The sequence below is a fragment of the Apodemus sylvaticus genome, chromosome 14, assembly GCF_947179515.1.
Source record: "Apodemus sylvaticus chromosome 14, mApoSyl1.1, whole genome shotgun sequence".
Taxonomy (NCBI): domain Eukaryota; kingdom Metazoa; phylum Chordata; class Mammalia; order Rodentia; family Muridae; genus Apodemus; species Apodemus sylvaticus.
This window is the reverse complement of record NC_067485.1, coordinates 46534944-46554135: the sequence shown is the minus strand read 5'-3', so window position 1 is coordinate 46554135 and position 19192 is coordinate 46534944. Positions and strand designations below refer to the sequence as shown.

The 19192-nt window shown below is 47.1% G+C and overlaps 1 protein-coding gene across 2 annotated transcripts in view; it reads left to right on the top strand.

Moving 5' to 3' along the window:
* Nucleotides 1-420: 420 nt before the first annotated feature.
* The window catches only part of Elmo1 (engulfment and cell motility 1), a 516925-nt gene continuing 498153 nt past the window's right edge, over nt 421-19192 (top strand). Inside the window, exon 1 of one of the 2 annotated variants that reach the window (XM_052156292.1) lies at nt 421-509. The gene's annotated coding sequence lies outside the window, so the exon portion shown is untranslated. Of the gene's footprint in view, nt 510-588; nt 688-19192 lie in introns of those variants that run through there. The other variant, XM_052156291.1, reaches the window with a different exon arrangement.

The following is a 19192-nucleotide window of genomic DNA, read 5'->3' as shown; positions in this document are numbered from 1 at the left end:
TAAAACATCCCACCGAAGTTTCCCCTATGTTGGAAAATCTCAAATAAGGTGTCCAATATGAAACCTTAAAAAGGGTACCATGAGCTCTCTGTCCCCCAGAGGTGGCGCTACGAGGGTGACAGAGTTAATTAGTGCCTGCAAAACGCGGTTTCTGAGCTCATCATGCTCAGCCTACACTATTTATAGCTGAGCTGAGGTATGCATACTGTGTGACATTTCCCTCTTTTTAAGTAGGGGGACTTCAAAAAAAGTCGTGGGCACCCGGTCCTAGGCACTGTGCAGGGGGGCGGGCAGCAGTGCGGGGGCGGGAAGCAAACGCGCCAACAACGCGTGTCCGCGCGCAGGTGCCGGGGGCGGCAGCGGCGGCAACTCAGCGTCGGCTGCCCAGGAGGAGAGTTCGCGGCAGCTCGCGGGATGCTCCTAGATGCAAGATGTGTCTCTGGCCAGCAGGAGGAAGGAAGAGGAAGTGAGAGCAGCGGCAGCCGGCGGTAGCGGCCGGCGACCCGAGTGTAAGTGCGTGCTTTCGGGCAGCGGCAGCGGGCGAGGATGGGCACGAGATAGAGGCAGAGCCACCGCCGTCCGCGGCTCCGAAAGGGGCGACAGAGCCTCGGGCACCGGTCTACATCTCCTGCCCCGGCGCTCCGGCCTCTGGGAGCCCTCGTCGCGGCGTCCTGAGACCCCGGGCAGGTTTGTAAAGTTTGCTGGGCTGGCGCGGCGCCCGACTCGCTGACCTCGGCGGCCCGGGTGGGGGCCAGGGCAAGACCAGGGCGCCGCGGAGACACTTTTGTTTCCTCCCGGGGCCCCGCGGCGCGGGCGGGTGGGGGCTGCGGGCGCCCTGCAGTTGGGAGGTCTGGGCAAAGGGGCGTCCCGAGTGACTAGAGGCACGGGGTGGGGGGAAGTGGACGCTGGGGGCAGCGCCGGGATGGGGCTCAGTGCCGGGACCCGTGGAAACGGCCGGGGCAGGGTCGGCTGGAGGGGGCGCCGGCGGGCTGCGCCACCGGCGTAGGGTGCTGGGACCTGGCAGAGTGCTCCTGGGACCTTGCGACCAGCAGTAGTGGGGCTGGAGAGCCAGGAAGCCGCTCCGAGTTTCCTGGCGAGGACACCGGGGCTCGCTCGGGTGTCGCAGACGGGAGGGGATCCCCGGAGAGCGCGCTCCCGAGATGGGGCGGGATGGGCTGCGGGGACCCCTGAAGGCGTTCGCTAAGGAAGACCCGCCTCCCAGGGCCGTGCAGGGCTTCCCTCTGGGGGCCCCCAGAAGGCTGCGGGGTCTTCGATTGAGAGGTTGGCGTGGGAGGGGGCGTACCGCGCGTCTTTCCGGGAGAGCGGCGGTACGTGGGGCGCTGGGGAGGGAGCGAGCGAGCAGCGCCCGCGGTAGCCTCGCGGCTTAGAGGAAGAGGAAACCCAGAACTCAGCCCGCCGCGGTGCGCTTGTGTGGGGTTGGGAAGTCCGTGCTGTGCCTCGGGCGCGCGCCCAGCATATATTTGTGTGTGTGTGTATGTGTGTGTGTGTTGTGTGTGTGCTGACGCGATTCATTGCAGTGGGAGAGCTCTCCTATTGACCCTCGGGGGTTGGGGGCTGCCTCCCACTGACTCTTCTGCCTTGGGCCCTTTGAACTAGGCAGCTGGGGCAAGGGTTGTTGGACTTGGATTGACCCGACGCTGCAGTTTGGCCTCAAGCAGGGACAGCTCCGAGGGCCTCTGGACAGCTCCCGAGGCGCCTTGAGTTCAATGAAATGAACCCAGGGACTGTGGACCTCCTGTCTCTGGCCAGTAAGGACAACCTAAGATTCAGAAGGAAAATTGTGACTTGAGGGAAACCAGGGAAGAATTTCTGAATATTTTTCTTTTATGTACAAAATAAAAATAACTATCATTTGCATACTAAAAACCTTTGAGAGTAACTTGAGACTGGAAAATCCAGTTTACTTGCAGTGATCGTTAGATTGGGAAAGCTGGCGATAAAACCAGTGCACTAAAGGCTTCTGGTTACTGTCTTCACGTGTCTCACCTCTTCGGTAGCTGCCAAGGTTATTTCAAGGTTTACTGTTTTCACTCCCTCAATTTGTAGGACTGTGATCCTAGTGAGTTTAGAACCAGGTCCCTTCGGGGCTTGTAACACAGGCTCCCTCACCCCTTCTTTCTTTCTCTCCTTCCCCTCCCCCCTTCCCAGCTGACCTTTTGATCTTCTTATCACTATGGGGCATTTGCTATCCTTCAGAATTGTAGTTAAACGTGTATATGGCCTTTCTGACTGTATTTACTACTTGATTCTTGTTGTTAAGTTAGATGGAGTTATGATAAACTGACAGAATGACCTCGATTGTGGGGGCTCCCGGTGAGGAAGAAGGGAAGCAGGAGAGAGCTGGAGAACAGGAAGCTTGGGGAGACCCCGAAAACTCAGCGCCTGAACAGGCATTGGGCAGAAGACAAGGTGGTCGCATGATGGGTGACCATGCCCCCACAGCGATAGGCTTTTGTGAACTGCAGCAATTTTGGCTTCTCTACATTTTTCTTGTTTACTGCTTTGTCTCCCCAGGACCTTTGCACACGCTGTTCTTCTGCCCGAGGAGCTTTTCCTCACATGTTCAGATGACTCATCCTTTGCCTCCTTCAGGCCTCCACTCAGCTCTAAGTTTAAAAGGCCTTGGTGGACAGCTGCCTGGGCCTTCTTGTGTCACCCAGTTTCCCTCTCAGTATTTATTACTAGTTGGCATCATTTACTCCTCTGTTTATCTTATTATAGTCTCTTCCATTAGCATGGAAGTTTGAGCAGGCTGTAGAACTCGTTCATAGATCTAGAGCAACTTTTAGCATGGGGTAGCAATGTGCTTTGCGAATATTTTATTGACTGGTGGAAGGAGACTTGTCCATGCTGGGAGAAAGCACTGGCAAACATCCTAGGATAATCCCAGAGTCAGATTGGGAAGCCTGGCGGTTACCACCCTCTTGCTCCCTCTTCTGTTCTTTCTTTCTGCCTTGGTTAGATCCTTCCCTCACAACTGTAGGCTGAGGAAAGGTGTAGAGAGAGAGGCCATTGCTTGGGTGAGGGTAAAGACCAGAGTACTTTATTAAAAGCCCAACTGTTCCTGAGTTGCTGTAACCCTCTCTTCTTGGAGACATCTCTTCAAAGCCTGTTTTGCTTTAAGCCAAAGAAATGCTCCTCCTGCACCCTATTCCCCCCCCCCCCCTTTCTCCCAGGGATGGAGCCAGACTGAAGGCAGAGAAGAGGTTGCTTGCAGGGCCAGGAGAGGGAGGCAGAGGGAAAAGCTGGGAGACAGATGAAGCCGAGGAAGGCCTGGGCAAGGGAGAGAAAGAAAAGAGAGTAGGCGGCCGAGGGCATTCTTCAGAAGGTGCTGAGTGGCCAGCATTTCTGAGCTGTCAGCACTGCTCAAGCCATTTGCTTGCTTTGGGTATTTGGTGTGAGTGGGTGGGGAGAGGTGTGTGCAGGAGGGGAGGGCTTTGAAGCTCTGGCCTGGAGGATGTGGGGGGGAAGGGGAGTGGCAAGTGGTACACTAGTGCACACGTGCACCCGTGCACACTTCATCCTCTGGTCCCAGCCTGAAGCTTGAGCGGGATCGTCCCTGGCAACATAGTGTTTGCCATCCCGATCCAGTACAGTGGGCCGGAAGGTTTCTCCCTCGAGTCTGCAACCACCCTGCAGTGCCTGCAGCCATCCAAGTAGATAGCTTGGTTTAGACATCCTGTTGAATTTGGAGAAGGTGGGAGATTACTAAACCTCTCCGCCTTACAAAGCCTCAAGTGTTTGCTGCAAGAGTTGTGTAACATCAGTTCAAGTCAACGGACACAGCGCCTTGTTTGCTTAAGGTTGTAGCCTGGGGAGGAGAGCCTGATACCTTAGCAAGTCTGATCAGCAGTCTAAAACACCAACGGAAGCTAGCAGAAGGTTGGTCCTCTGAGGAGGCTGAGGCGGACGGACCTTGAATTAGAAGCAAGCCTGGGATAATTGCTAGTTCAAGACCAGCTAGAAATGTAGAAACATTCTTGATTAGCATGCGCCAGCCAGGGCATATGTTCTGTCCTTAGTGCCACACAGAACAGACTTTGACTCTTACATTCTATTACATTATATACTGAATGTGTAGTACCACGTGGGTTTGAATTTTTTAAAATAGGCTTTTCTAGAGGTTTTGAGATCTTTCTCATCAGCTTGCCAAGAATTCTCCTGGAAAAGAATCCCTGGGGTCATGCGTTCAGAAGCATCTAGCTCTTCCGCTTTTAAGAAATATTGTTAGTGTGATAGATAATCGTGTAATAGTTAATAGCAAAATAGTTAGTGAAAGATGCTTCTTCCAGTTGGACGAAATACAGTGTCAGTCCTTGACTTCACCCTAAAAATGCTGTTGCTTACAGAACTTGACATTGTGCCAGGCCCAGATCCCATCATCATCTTAGAAGGACAGGGGACCCAAGTAACCAGTTCTTTACTGCAGTGATGCAGAGTTGAAGAATCCTCAGTAGCTCTCACTGTCCTTAGAAGGAACTCAAAACCACGCACTGTTTTCTGGCAAAGTATTAGCTTTGGGAAATTCACTCACCCGGACCTACCTTTCTTTTCCTGTTTTACCCCCTGGAATTGGTTATTTGCATGATTCTAATTTCTTTTGGAGATTAGCAGAGGCAGCCACTCTGTTCTTGGTAGTAGCCACACATTGGATCAGGTATTCATCTGACTTGGGATTAAGACTGGCCAGCCAACAAATGAAGCCAAAGGCCAAGAACTTGAGCAGTGTGTGAATCAGAAGAGCCACGAAGGCCAGGCATCCAGGCAGGGTGTGGTTTTAGTAGTATGTGTGGCCCTTGAAGGCTTTTCACTGTGCACCATAGAGCGTTTAGTTTCCACCAAAGTCAGGCTACATACCTTATGAATACACTGGTTGCTGTGCCCAATTTCCTGGGTAATCTAGGTTGTCTGAGTGTTAATAATGGCAACTTATCTGTAGTAGGAGGAACCGAAGCTTGCCAAGCCCACCACAATCAATGATTACATAAACCACACTTGGGTTTCAGCACTCCATAGGCGCAGGTACACATTCAGAATTGTGTCAGCCGCTTACAGTGAGGCGAACAGTTAAGTCCTGAGGTAGGACTGTGTGGGGGTGCAGGAATGCTGTCTCATCAAAGGAATGAGCCACAGCAGCAGCCACCTGTCCCAGTGCTGAGCCGAGAAACTAGTCACATGTATAAATAGTAGGAGAGGTTTCTTTGTGTTCCTGGCCCCCACAAACACTGGTTTCCAGAATCCGAGCAGATTATAATTGGAACCTCAGTTTTAGGAATTGAAGCTACGGTTGGACGATTTTAGTTTTCACAGTTAATGTAGGGAACACAGCTTTCTTCAGTAGAAAGTGCTGGCAACTTACTACTTGCTCTACTCTAGGACAGTGTGCTGGGTGGGCGGTATTTCTGGATAAACAGCAGAGGGTTAGGGGATGGGTGCGTGCCCAGGTGAGACATGATGAAGCACTGTGTCAGTAAGACTGGGTCATGAGATTGGTATGACTCTTTGTCCACGGCTGGCACCCTTCCCTAAGGAGTAGGGAGTCACCAGCAGGGTAGTGTTATCAGTTTATAAATGGTGTCACCAGCAGGGTGGCCTTATCAGTTTAAAAATGGTGTCACCAGCAGGGTGGCCTTATCAGTTTATAGATGGTGTCTACAGGGGTCACAGTCTCTAGAACTAAACTTTATTCAACTCTTCTGATATTTTCTACTTTAGTATCTTTTTTTTTTTTCACACCACATTATATATTCTGGTTAGTTCCTTGTTTTGTTGGTGCAGTGATATCTAGAGACATCTCTACTTCTCTGTGTTGTTAGGAATGCTGCCCACATAGCAGGCCAGAGTGGTTTCTGCCTAGGACACCAGCCTGAGCATTATAGACAACCCCATCTAAAAGCAAACCAACCAAACAACAATAACAAAAAACAAAAATAAAAAACAACCATGCCTATAAACAAACAAACAAACAAACAAACAAACAAACAAACAGACTCCAACAAAAACCAAATCAGAGGTGGCTAAGGATATGGCTTAGTTGGTAACGCGTTTGACTTTATAATGTTGGAAACTGAGTTTGATCCCCAAAACTCATAAAAATAACTGTGATGGAGGAGATGAAGGGGGGAGACCTGGAACTTATTAGTCTCATGTAGAATCTGAGTAACTGGCAAGTTCTAGGTCACTTAAAGATGTTGTCTAAAAAACAGAGCGTACACAGAGACTGACTGACACCCGAGGTTGACCTCTGGCTGCCACACCCATGAACAGAGATGTACACCCATGACCTCACATGTGTATGCAAATATGGACACACAAAATAAATTTAAATGTTTTAATATAAAAAGAAGTAAGATATGCCCTCAGCTCAGGTAGGGGTACTGCTCAGTGGTATTACACAGGCTTGACCTACGTGAGGCTTTGGGTTTGAGTCTCAGGGCCATGAAAAGAAAGACAACAAAAGAATCACCCTTCGTTGAGAGGGCTGTGTCCCAAGTTGCCATGACATCTAGCTCTTGAGATGGAGAATCAGGGTTTCTCTGCATATTTCATTCTCAAGGTGCCCTTAGACTTGAATCTAGATCCATCTGTGGCCTCTCATATCAGCCAAGATCACAAAATCGGAGGACAAGGGCTATTTATTAATCAGAGAGAGACGGGGGAGGTCTTTGCCAAGGAAAATGTGTTCTTTAGCCAACACTTTTTAAAAAAATTGTGGATGAGTTATGGTGCAGGCCAATTTGTGGAACCCACTGGGAGGGAACCAGTTGTCAGGGGGAGTATACTTCCTGATGCACTTGTCAGCTTATCATAGCTTTGCTTTTTCTGACCATGGACTTAGACCCTCCAAGGGAACTGCTACCTGAGCCCAGTAAGCCGGATGGCTCTTCTTTCTACAACGCAGATGCTGCTACTTTTCTTCTTTTACTACTTACAGACTGTCTCCCCTTTTATTTGCCCTTCATTTTGGGTCTAAGCCTTGGCACTGCTGACATTTTGAACTAAATACTTCTGTCTTTGGAGGACTCTTCCATGCATTGCAGGATGACCACCGCTAGCTTCCCTGGTCTCTGTTCACTAGGTCTCAATATTGCCACTCAGAAACAACCAAAACTGTATCCACCCTTAACAGGTCTGCGGCTCAGGGGCCAACCCCAGCCAGCCCTCCTCCCTCCTCCTGTGCTAGGTTGAGAACCTCTGCTTTGCTCTTTGAAGAGAACAATTGCTTGTAATCTGATCAGACTTTCAGCTGGAATTGGAATTGTGAATTCTGTCACAGGCTGTTCCTTGGACAGTTCCTAACCTAAGGTGGTGTACTCACAGGTGGGGGGGGGCCTCACCCTTCATCTTCATTCATTTGCATTGGTGTCCTCCTTAACTTCCCTCACTGCTGAACTGCAATTCTCTTCTTGAGTCAAACAGTGAGACTTTACTTACCTTCCTGTATAGCCCAGGCAGAAGAAAGCGGAACTGTGACTTTGTGCCCAGTTTCCCAGCAAGGTTTTGAGTTTGACTACTGGTTACTGAGTTAACTGTGACCTTTACATAACAGTTAAGAATGCAGATGGATGGAGCGGGGTGGTAAGGAGCTGTCAGCATGTCTCAGTTAGAGGCCCGGTCACAGGGTAAAGATATGTCTGCTTGGGATCTGGTAACTGAGGACAGTATCTGCTCCTGTACTTGGCAAATGCCCCTTAGCTGCTCGGCTGGTAATGGGTATGGACGCTCTAGCAGTGCCATAGGGCCTCTAGCAGGGAGGGAGAAACTTTAAAGGCATAGGCTTGTATGAAGTCCTTTCTCATTCCGGGTGTCACATTTCTGTGCAATCTTGTGGCATTATCTTCTTATGTAATTACATGTCAACCTTCTATTTGCCTTCTCTGGCTGCTGTAGTGTCGAAAGCAAGAGCTGGTGGCTTCTTGGTGGGTTGGATATTAACGGTTTCCCCAAGTCAGCAGCCTGCTCCGAGTCACAGCCTGTAGCAGCCTTCCGCCCTTCTTCCTTCCTCCCTTTGTACCTTCTTTTCAGTTTGAGATTGCATTTGGAGCACCACGGTTTTGTGCTCTGGGGTTCAGTGGCTGAGTGTACTGCATGAGATAGTATTTTCCAGGCTGCTACACACAATTACCCTTAATTTTGAAGTATAATACATTTCAAAATATATTTTTTTCTGTTTTGGGGCTCTTTAACCCAAATGCATAAACCACAGCTGGCTTTGCCCGTGGCCTTCAGAAGACATGTGGCTTGGGAAGTTGAGCCAGTGGAGTACTTTGGTCAGACTGCACATTTTTGGCTGTGTGAAGAGTGAATTCCAACAACACTCAGTAAGGCTGGTTTCAACTTGACTCCTGCCCACCCACCCCCACACTACGCTGCCCACCATGCCCTAGATTTTTCTAGTGAATTGCTACCTTACTTACACCAATTATGGACCACTTGGTGGAAGTGATTACTACTTAAATATTTTGGCTTGGGGAAATGACACATATTCTTTCCTGAAGTGTCATGTAAGAGCTCTCTCTCTCTCTCTCTCTCTCTCTCTCTCTCACACACACACACACACACACACACACACTTTCACCTAATAATGAAGAGTTCTTTGAAGCAGAGGCATAGCCAGCCTCTAAATTCTATTTTCCCTAAGACTTGTCACCTTCATTGAATGGGAACCATGTTAAAGCAAAATTTTTATCAAGGAATGAATACATTTCCATCCTCTTTGGACCCACTCCACTGCCAGCAAGTGCCTTAGACTCACTGGAACCATTTTCCCAATCATTATTTGATCTTCAGCTCAGAGTATTTGAAAAAACATCTGCCTGGATTTGCATGAGAGAAGCATAAAAGAGCTTTATTTTTAAATTATATTTTATAAAAGCAATGTTGAGTGGACAGAGCTGAGGAATAAAGTGTGTGCCCAGGGTGAACAAAGCCTTGAATTCTGTTCTCAGCATTTAAACCGAATTCACACCAACATACACCCACATACACCCATATATACCCACACCCACACACCCCTACACCCACATACCCCTACACCCACAGTCCCCCGAGAGAGAGAGAGAGAGAGAGAGAGAGAGAGAGAGAGAGAGAGAGAGATGTGAACCCACACACATGCATACACACACAAAAAATATCAATCAATAAATAAGGGCCTTAAGTGCATATAAAGACTTTTAAACTATTATTTCTAGGCTTAACCTGCCCCAATACTTCACCTATGTCTTCATCTTTCCATCAGTCAGCTATGCTGCAGCCATTTGAACAGTACTATATACTCTGTGGTCAAGGCACTCCACAGTTGGAACTTTGCTAGGGATGGATGAATGAGAAGGTCAGTTAAGAGATAATTGTAACTACCGGTTCTTCAGATTTGCAGATAACAGGAAAAGTACACAGATTATCATTATGGAGGAATAGATGTAGAAAAGTTATTATTACAGAAAGATTGCTCCAGTTTAGCGGTCTGGGGTGGAAGAATGTGTGGCCAAGGGCAGGAGTTGTTCTGCTGGGAGCTAAACATTAAGTTGAATGGACAGGAAAGCCAAAGACTCAGGCAAGGAAAACAGGCAATCCAGGTTTAGGGAGGACTCTGCCCCATTGTAGTCTGGACAAAAGATGAGACCGGAAGCAGGCAGGAGGAACTAAGGAAGGGTGACACTTTATCAGCTTCTGTTTTCAAATAAACACCTAGTCATGGGGAGAGGAATACGTAAATACCTCAGTGAGCCTGCTTTGAGGAAAGGCCGCCCCACCCCCACTTCCCTACTGAGACCCCACAGCTGGTTGCCAGCAGAGCAGACCAGGGGAAGGGGGACAGTGTGTTTCAGCCACCCACTAAAGAAAACAAATGGAGGATTGATGACTGATTGGATTTGGGGAAAGGAAAAGAAGGATTCTTTGAAGTTTGGAACTAAATAAACATCCACTTGTTAATTGAGGATTCTAGCTGATTTTCAAGAGACAGCTGGGTTTGGGGGGGGGGAATTTCTTATCTTGCTCAGCCTCAGTTTTCATATCTGTCAGATGGAGTTAATGCAATTCTATAGTCTCTGGAGCTGCTGACTGGTGACTTTATGACTGACTGAAAGGTGGATTCGGTGTGTTAGTTTTGTGGTATTATCAGTGGTTTCTATGCAGGTTTTTAACACCAATGTCTTGCTAGCTTCATTTAAAGACTTACAATGATTGTTTAATTTTCTTTAAGAGGCCTGCACCCTTTCTCTTAAAAGCTCAACTAGACTTTGCTTCATATATCATTGCTTCAGAAACAGAGACTTAAATCACCAAGTTAGGATAAATATCTTCAACTGTAAATTAAATGAGCCACCATCACAGATGCTGCGAGCGGTGTGGTTCAAATGGAAGCCGTGGAGGTCCGGCTCACCTGGAATGCCACTGCTGATCTCCACTTGGGAGAGAAATTGGAGGATGCTGTTCAGGGATCTCCCCAACCCTGGCTTGATTCGAGCTTCCTGGAGAAGTGCTGTTTACTCCTGTCCAGCTGCAGACAGGAACTCTGTGAGAAACTCCCAAGGGAGTGGAGTCCTAGTGAGTAGCAGTGGGCAGGGCAGGCATTTCCTTCAGATGAACTGTGCTTTGTCTGATTGTCTGTAAATGAAGCTCCGCAAACACTTCATAAGCATCTTTTTTGAGTCGCTTGAAACTTGTTCAAGTTTCAGTGGGATGTGAGTGGATGCAAGGTGTTCACCTTTCTTCCTTAACCAAAACTGGTTCATTAGACTGTCAGCCAGGTTCAGCGTGACTCCGAGCATAAGCTAGAAAGGGAAGAAGAGGACCATGGTCTGAAGCGACAGATCCACACAGGTCTGTTGTTCTAGCATAATTAGTTGTAGCATCTTTCTCACTTTTAAAAATGTTCCATGTAGGACATTTCATTCTCTGTCTACTTCAAGCCACAGCCACCACCCCCCATTTCTGTTTGCTGGTTCTGGCCACTGTTTGGGTGCCTGCTCTGCTGGGTACTCCAGTTTAGACACTAAACTGTCTAAATGGAAGCGTAGGCTTAAGACAGAGGTGTGCCATTGCAAAGATATTCTACAGACTGCTTTGGAAGTGAAACCATTCCTGTAGGCATGAAAAGCCACTTAGCTGAGCATTAAACGTAGGTATTGGTTGGACACAACAAATTACATACTATCCCCAGTATATAAAATTCTTAATCCCTTTCTGTTCTCAAGAATAATGTGAATCCTTCAGCTTCTGCAAGCGTTCATGCAGCCGTGGTGCCTCCTTCCTGTCCATCAGGCAGAGCAGGAAAGTGAATCCAGTATCAAACCTACTTTTTTAAAGACTTATTTATTATGTGTGAGTACACTGTAGTTATCTTCAGACAGAACAGATCTCATTACAAATGGTTGTGAGCCACCATGTCGCTGCTGGGAATTGAACTCAGGACCTTTGGAAGAATAGTCAGTGCTCTTAACCGCTGAGCCATCTCACCAGCCCTGTATCAAACCTATTTAAAGAGTCAAAGAAAGGTTTGTTTTCATAGGGTGCAGGGTTCTTCTGAAACTGAGGAATTCTTGTCACCCTCAACGTAGCTGACAATTTAAAGATCCCTAGCACCGTGGCTCCGTTTACCGCTTCTCAGTTGTGCCCTTTTCTGTAGTTTATCTTAGGAGACACTTCCAGCTGTCAGCATCTCCTCCATTTCTGATATTATGTTTTGCCTTGGTTGAACATGTGGCTTTGGAACACTGTGTCAGAGCTCTCAGTGACCACAGATGAGAAGCCATTTGTCTTAAGAGTTTTGCCACCTCAGGAGCATGTGGAAGAAGAGCCATGTCAATAAGCCATCATCACAGCTGTAGCCATCTGCTTGCACAAAAGCAGAGAGAAGAGGACAGAATGGGGATTCCAGTTCCCAGAAGACGTCCTTCTGTGTACCGGACACTGTGTTGTAATTATTGCTGGTGGAGGTTCATTTAGAATCTTCTCAGATGTGTTGCTGATAAGGTTAGCATATGAAGATATCCGATGAAAATGTCTGGGAGCAGTTCTGGCTTGTGACGGTGGATAGAACATAAGAAGTCACTGTGAAGATTTCCTGGTCAGTTTTTGTTTCAGAGTTCATGTGTCTTTCAAAGGCAATGGTTCTTGACTAGGTCAGACCAAGGCACAGAGAAATGGACCAATACCCCAGCCTTAACAATGGATTTCCTCTTCTATCCAAATCTATAAATTATATGGAAAGAGTGGGGTTCATCCATTTGAAAAATCAAACAGAAGAGAATATTTAAGGTCATGTGTAGCAGAGAATCTGCTGTGACATGCCAGTCATTACTGTTAGAGAAACATTAGAGCTTTTGACTTTCAGGAGAAAGAAAAACATGTACTTATTTTTTTTCCATGAGAGAGGGTTTCTCTGTCTCTCTTGCTGTCCTGGAACCCACTCCATAGACCATGTTGGCCTCTAACTCAGAGATCTGCTTGTCTTTACCTCCTGGATGCTGAGATTCAAAGGGAGTGCACCCCCGCACCTGGCCACTGTAAATTCTTAATTGCTCCTGAATTCAAATTTGCCCTCAGTGTGTAATTGAAATTTATTTTAAATTCATTTGCACATTCACACATACTTATGGCGTACCAGCTCTGTCTGTATCATTTGTTTGCCTTCTTTCAGATTAACACACACATACAACCACACACACACACACACACACACACACACACACACACACAGCTTCTAGGCAATAAATGCACATTCATCATTGGGTTCCAGAACTTTATATTGGTGTTTCTTAAAAAGATTTTCTTGTTTTATTCTGTGTCTGAGTGCTTTGCTTGCTGACGTGTGTGTACCATATGCAGGCCTAGTGCCTGCAGAGGTCTAGAAGAGTCCATGAGATCTTCTGGAACTGGAGGTACATTTGGTTATGAGCCACCATATGGGTGCTGGGTATGGAATACTAGGTCCTTTGCAAAAATCACAAGTGTTCTTAACTCTCTAGCCCCTCTGTGGGACATTTCAAGTGGACCGAGGAATGTGCTATGAAATTATTGGTTCTGTAATAGGACAACTAATGTTGTCAGCATGTGGGAAAGAAATGGAATACATTTACCGGGGGAAAAAGGGGGATGTTCTTGTCAAAGGCTGTGAAAGGGATAGACTCTGGCTCTGTAGGAACTAAATTCCAGAGCTCTCAGGCTGGAGAACCACAGTCTTATGGTAAACTGAGAAGGCAGGCTGAGGGGAACCATGGACCTGGGCTCTTATCCATTGGACAACAAGAGATCACCCATGTCTTTTCCCTGAGGAGTGACAGGACATCTATGCTGTGATAAGCTCTTCCTGGTTTCCAGGTATAAATCGTTCCACGTTGGTCACAATATGGCTGCTGCTACTACTTTTAGAATCTGACAATTTCTAATAGAATTTAGTCATTAGTTGAAATCGTTTAGATTTTTAGCAGTAGTTTAAAGGAGTGATTCAGTGTGGGTCTGGCAGCTTGTGCAAATGATCGAGGACCTGGATCTATGGTTCTCAGTTTTGAGAAGTTCTCAGACTCTTGAGAAACCAGGAACTGCATCTTAGCCAGATCCTGGCTGGTTCTGATCTAGAGGAACAGGCTCTAGTTTGAGAGAAATATTGCCTAGGTAGAAAATGAGAAGAGAATCCGGAACCCAAAGTCCAAACCTCAGCAGGCAGCTGGTAGAGGGTGGGCCCAGAGCCGCCTGAGTGTCATAGGCTCCTTCTCCCATTCTGGAGGGATTTTCTTGCAATGCCCTTGAGATGGATTCTAAATCCTTCAAGTTTCTTCTCAATTATTTTCTAATCCTTTCATATGTGGCTCTTTTCTTAGCTCTGTGAATCCTCCTGGCTCACTGTGTGTTTGCCTCTTTATTTCATTTTATCGATGTTTAGTGACAACCTTTCTCTGTGAGTCCTGTGTTCAATTGGCAGCCAGGTGTGAGGAGTGGCCTGTGTGATGAGCTGACAGGAGAGAGGCCCATGGATAAAGAGGGTCCCTGCTATGGCCTGATTTGCCCTGCAGCAGCAGGCTGATCTCAGTGTATAGGGAGAGCTCACTTCACGGTTGCCACCATAGGGCGCTGTGTACAGACAAGGAGGGACACGGGGAGAATTAGCTGAGGAGGGCCTGTGGTCTCTTTTTTACTTTCCTGTTTCCCATGCTTGTCTTCAGAGGGGCTGCACATAGACCTTCTCTAGCAAGCAGTTTACAGGCCTCAGAATTCTGGCTTAGCTGTCATTAGGGAGAGATGAATGTGAAGGAGAAATATTGGCCAGAGGAGAAGCCACACAGAGCGGATCGCATAGTCTGTAGGGCTGTGCTGGACAGAGAGGGACTCAGAAGTACCTGATCCCACATCTCCTGGTCGACATAATGCCACTAGACAGTCCTGTCTTCTGGGAGCCTTCTGGCATTTCCCAGTGTTGGCTTCCTGGTCCCTTGTCCCTTCCTGGCGGTGCTCATGTCACCTTGTTCTCTGGTTAATGACTTTGCCCCTTAGTAGCCTGGAGGATTTAAGGAGGTGTGCCCTGCTAAGCCCATAAGAGGTGCCAATGGGCATTGTACCATAGGAAGCATTGTTATCCACTGGTGCTTGCTCTGTGTTCTTTTATAGCCTGTTTGGGACAGCTTTCAAATGCTTTCAGGAATAACTGATATGTGACTCTCCTTGTTCCCAAGTTTGTTGAAGACCAGACTTGCCTGAGGTCACTGTGACAGAAGAGCTTCCAGTTGTGAGTCAGAGCTTGTTTCAGAGGCACATGGTGTTAACTGTGGAGTGTCCCATACCCTGGAGGCCTCAGTTACTGTCCTGGTGTCACCCACTGGGCCCAGATCTACCCCAGAACTTCAGGCAGGAGCTTGCCAGAGGCGGATACTATCTTCCTGCTATTGCGTTACCTCTGCTGAAGTGGGTCAGTACTTTCCTGCCTGTAATGATCTCCTAGTCTCACAGAGTCCTTGAGGGGCGTAAACAGAGAAGGCCACAACTGGCAAGAATGACAAAACTTTTTTATGGGTCAGGCCTTAGCAATTCTGTCCCCTTCACCTTTGTCCTCAAGACAGCCACTGTTGAACTTGGAAAGTCTGTGTCTTTTCATTCTTCCCCAGTTCTTGTGGGTGACCAGGCATTTGTGACACACACATGTGGTTGCCCACAGTTCATTTATTATATTCTGGAAGGACCGAGGCCTTGATAATTTATGTTTCTGGGCTTTAATTGCATATTATATCTGGAGCAGCTATCAGGGTTTTCAGCTAGCAATTGAAATTTGATAGTGCCCGGGCTCTTCCTTGTTGGAATGATTTATCCTGATGTCCAAATGCTGAGCTGAGCCCATTTCTTTGAAACCAAAAAACGCCCACATAGCAACTTTCAACTTAAATGTTGAGTTCTCTTTGGAAGTAACCAAGCAGATCTGGGTCTTTGGAATTACATGCTCTGACCGTCTCCTGGAAATGGTATCATGAAAGCCCTGGCCCAGTAGTCCCTGAAAGGCCTGATTCACTCCTTCTCTCCAATACGTAGACAGTCTGGGCTTACCCTGCAGACCACTTGTGACTATTTTCTTGTATTTAGGTTTGCTGGCAACCTGAAACGCATGCTATTTTTAATTTCAGTAGGAAAAATATCCCATCATCGCTTGAAATCTTACGACAATCAAAAAACTCCACAGTGTTTTCTGTTCTTTGCATACTGATTAAAATGTCAAGTTTGCTGTCTTTTTTAATACCAGGGTGTGCTTTCTGAGTCTGCGTGGGACAGGTGACCATCTTTCATATGTCCCTGATGCCTTGAGGACTGTTGTGAACCCCTTTATGGACTTTGTTGGTCAATAGCACTTAATGCCAAGCAGAGAAGTAGGGATATAGCAGTGATTTGCCCTCCCGGGGAAGAAGGAGTCCTAAGGACACAGCTAGAGTTCTTTGGCTGATGCTCTCCTTCAGGGTAGTGGGTGTAGTGGGTGCCTAGTGGGCGCTCTTCTTCTTAGTGGAGCTCTGTGGATCCTCCTGCTTAAGGAGTGAATTAGGGATAAAGGTGACCAAGTATCAGGGCTGGGCTGCCATTGACTGTTGTCTGTATCCTGCTTCATGGCCTCTTTAGCTGTCAGTGTTGAGGGAGATGGCTAAGCAAGGCTGATAGGTAGTGAGGAGGACTCTGGATTGCTTAGATCCTTGGAAGTAGGAAGTCACCAATGAACTCACAGAGCTCACCAGAACCCACTCAGAAGAAAGGAAAGGTTAAGCTTGAATGTTGGCATCAGAAATTCTGATTACAGGAGAGTCCTTCGAATCCATGCTTGTGCAGAGCCCCAGGTGACTGTGCTAAGAAGCCCTTTGTTGCAGATCTCTGGATGACTCCTAGGTCTGTCTTCTTCCGTTTTCTCTATCCGCTTCCATCGTCAGAGTGGAAGCCACGCTGACCTCATAAGTAGGCAGCTCTTCCTGCTGGATCATTTCATGCTTCTGTACAGAAAAGGAAACAAAAACAGAAAGAAAAAGTAGAATTTGTGTGCTGTCCACTTCCTCATCTCCACACTTGGCCTTGGAACACATAAACCTAACCGTGCTACCCTGTCAATCTTCTCTTAATCTGCAATTGTCTCAAATCGAGATTGAGGACAGAGGTGAGAGAGGAGGGAGCCTCAGACTTGAAGGTCAGATTATGATAGATTAATTATTCCTAAGTAACAATAGACAAATAAGTAGGGAAATGGGATCTCATTAGCTCACATACACATTTCACTAACCTCCGGTCTGGCCTGATATAGTCCCGTCCGATGGCGGTGTGGCAGGTGTAAAGTTCAAGATGTGTCCTACTTTCGGGTCCACTAGAGCTCGGTCTGCTGTGTGGTGGGTGTCTGGGTTGGTGGACTCAGTCTCTCAGCACTGAAGGCATCTCTGTGGGACTCCGGAAGTGAGTGATTGTGGTAGCCAGAAGTGGTATTTAAGCTACTCATAGCCAATCATAATTAAGGTGTTCACACAGTACTTCCTCGGGCGTTCACCTTACTTCAACGTTATCATGCTCATGCACACACTCGGCTTGGTTTCCATGGTTACATTCATCCATGGTATCCTTTCTTTACATCTTATTCCTTAAAGCTGTGTGCTCTCAATTCCTGGCACAGAGCATGTAATCACACGGAGATTTTCAAAGATGGCACAATGGGAGCGTGCTGAAATGGATCAGCCCTTTCTCTGACTCTTTTTTTTTTTTTTTTTTTTTTTTTTTTGGTTTTTGGTTTTTGGTTTTTCGAGACAGGGTTTCTCTGTGTGGTCCTGGCTGTCCTGGAACTCACTCTGTAGACCAGGCTGGCCTTGAACTCAGAAATCCGCCTGCCTCTGCCTCCCAAGTGCTGGGATTACAGGCGTGTGCCACCACGTCCGGCCATCTCTGACTCTTCTTTTTTTTTTTTAAAGATTTATTTATTTTTATTTTGTGTATATAAGTACACTGTAGCTGTCTTTAGACCCGCCAGAAGAGAGCATCAGATCCCATTACAGATGGTCTTGAGCCACCATGTGGGTGCTGGGAATTGAACTCAGGACCTCTGGAAGAGCAGTCAATGCTCTTAACCTCTGAGCCACCTTTCCAGCCCCCATCTCTGACTCTTAATCTCTATGTCTGGCCATGTTGTTACTGTCACCAAACACCTGATTGTCAGTCCTTTATAATAAAAATAATTTTAGTTCACAGTTCCAGAGGTTCAGGGCTATGGTGTTGCTGTGGATCCTGTTTTGGGGAAGGTCTCATGGGTGATGTCATCACACAAGTAGGACTGCATAGCAAGACAGAAAGCCCGAGCACAACCCTGAGAAATGTAATAATCCCTTCCAAGGTCAGTGACCCCAGAGACCTCTTAAAGACATCACCGTAGCTTCCTGTGTGGACATTTTTGAGGACATGCTTAACCCAGATCTACTCCACAGCATCATCTCTAGGAAAGACTTGAGTGTTCCAGGTTGGACAAGGGCTGTGGCTCATCTTATCTACCAGGAGACTCTTGTCCCTCTAAACAAGTAATAAAATAATGTCTCACAGTGCTTATGTATGTGGGATTGCCCACTGAGGCTGCTGGCTGCTGGCTTCTTCTTCAGTATATGACTGTTACAAAGATAATGCACTGCATTCCATCTGTTGATCAGAATCCCAGAAAGGATGGAAAATCAGAGGGAAGCCACTGGGGTGGAAGAGAGGTGAGGGGCTGGCATTTTAAACTAGGGGTTTTGCTTTGCACCTCCTTCTACATTATTGCTTGCCATCACCTTCTCCAAACCTCCCTTGTCCCATTGAAAAAGAGCCCAAGTGTGTGCGTGCCCAAATCCTCCCCTAGATGGTAGGAACCTGGAGGCGAGAAGGAAGACTGACTTCCTTGGGTCCTCCCACAGGCACAGCTCTGGGGGCCGCCACCATCCCACGCAGTTTGCGTCCCACGCTGTGCTGTTTGCATGACGGAGCTCCACACATTGCCAAGGCTGCATCTAAAATTTAAACACATTCGAATGAGAATAGAGAGAGCCAGGGGGAGGGGTAACACTTTTTTTTCCCTTAAGAGGCATAAATGCCACGTCTGTGTTTCCCTTCTGCTTTTGGATAAGGACAGAATGTTAATTAAAAAGTAAACCGCTCATCTTTTGAGCAGCGATTAATTTGTGTGGTGCTCTCCTTTTATCCGTTGAGTCTTTGAATTTTTTGAAAACACAAAGTGTGAAATGTACTTCCTAGGGGTCATCCTAATGTGCCTTTTTATTTTATTGTTTTGATCTTCAGGCTGTGTGTTAGCTTCAAGAAGAGCCGGCCTTGTAGAAAGGAATTTCGTCTTAAGGATCTGGATTCTTGATCATGTTCAGATGACAGGAGCTCCTGACTCCCAGCATACACGTGCCCATTAACTGGTTCTGCCAGGCCCCTGCCTGGGATAGGATACTCTATGTAGTCACAGCTGCAAACCAGCAACATAACAGGGTTTGTGACTTTGAGTTCTGCAAGCTCTTATGAGTTATTTTTGCATTCATACAATTTTAATATTTGGGGACAGGTTGTACTACTTTCCAGGGACCAAAAGTGATCATTCAGTCCCCCCCCCCTTTTATTAGGTGCTAATTTAGCTTGGAAAATAATTTAAATTTTTATGGATACCAGTGTGTCTTTGACCCAGTTCTCTGTTCCCTGGGCT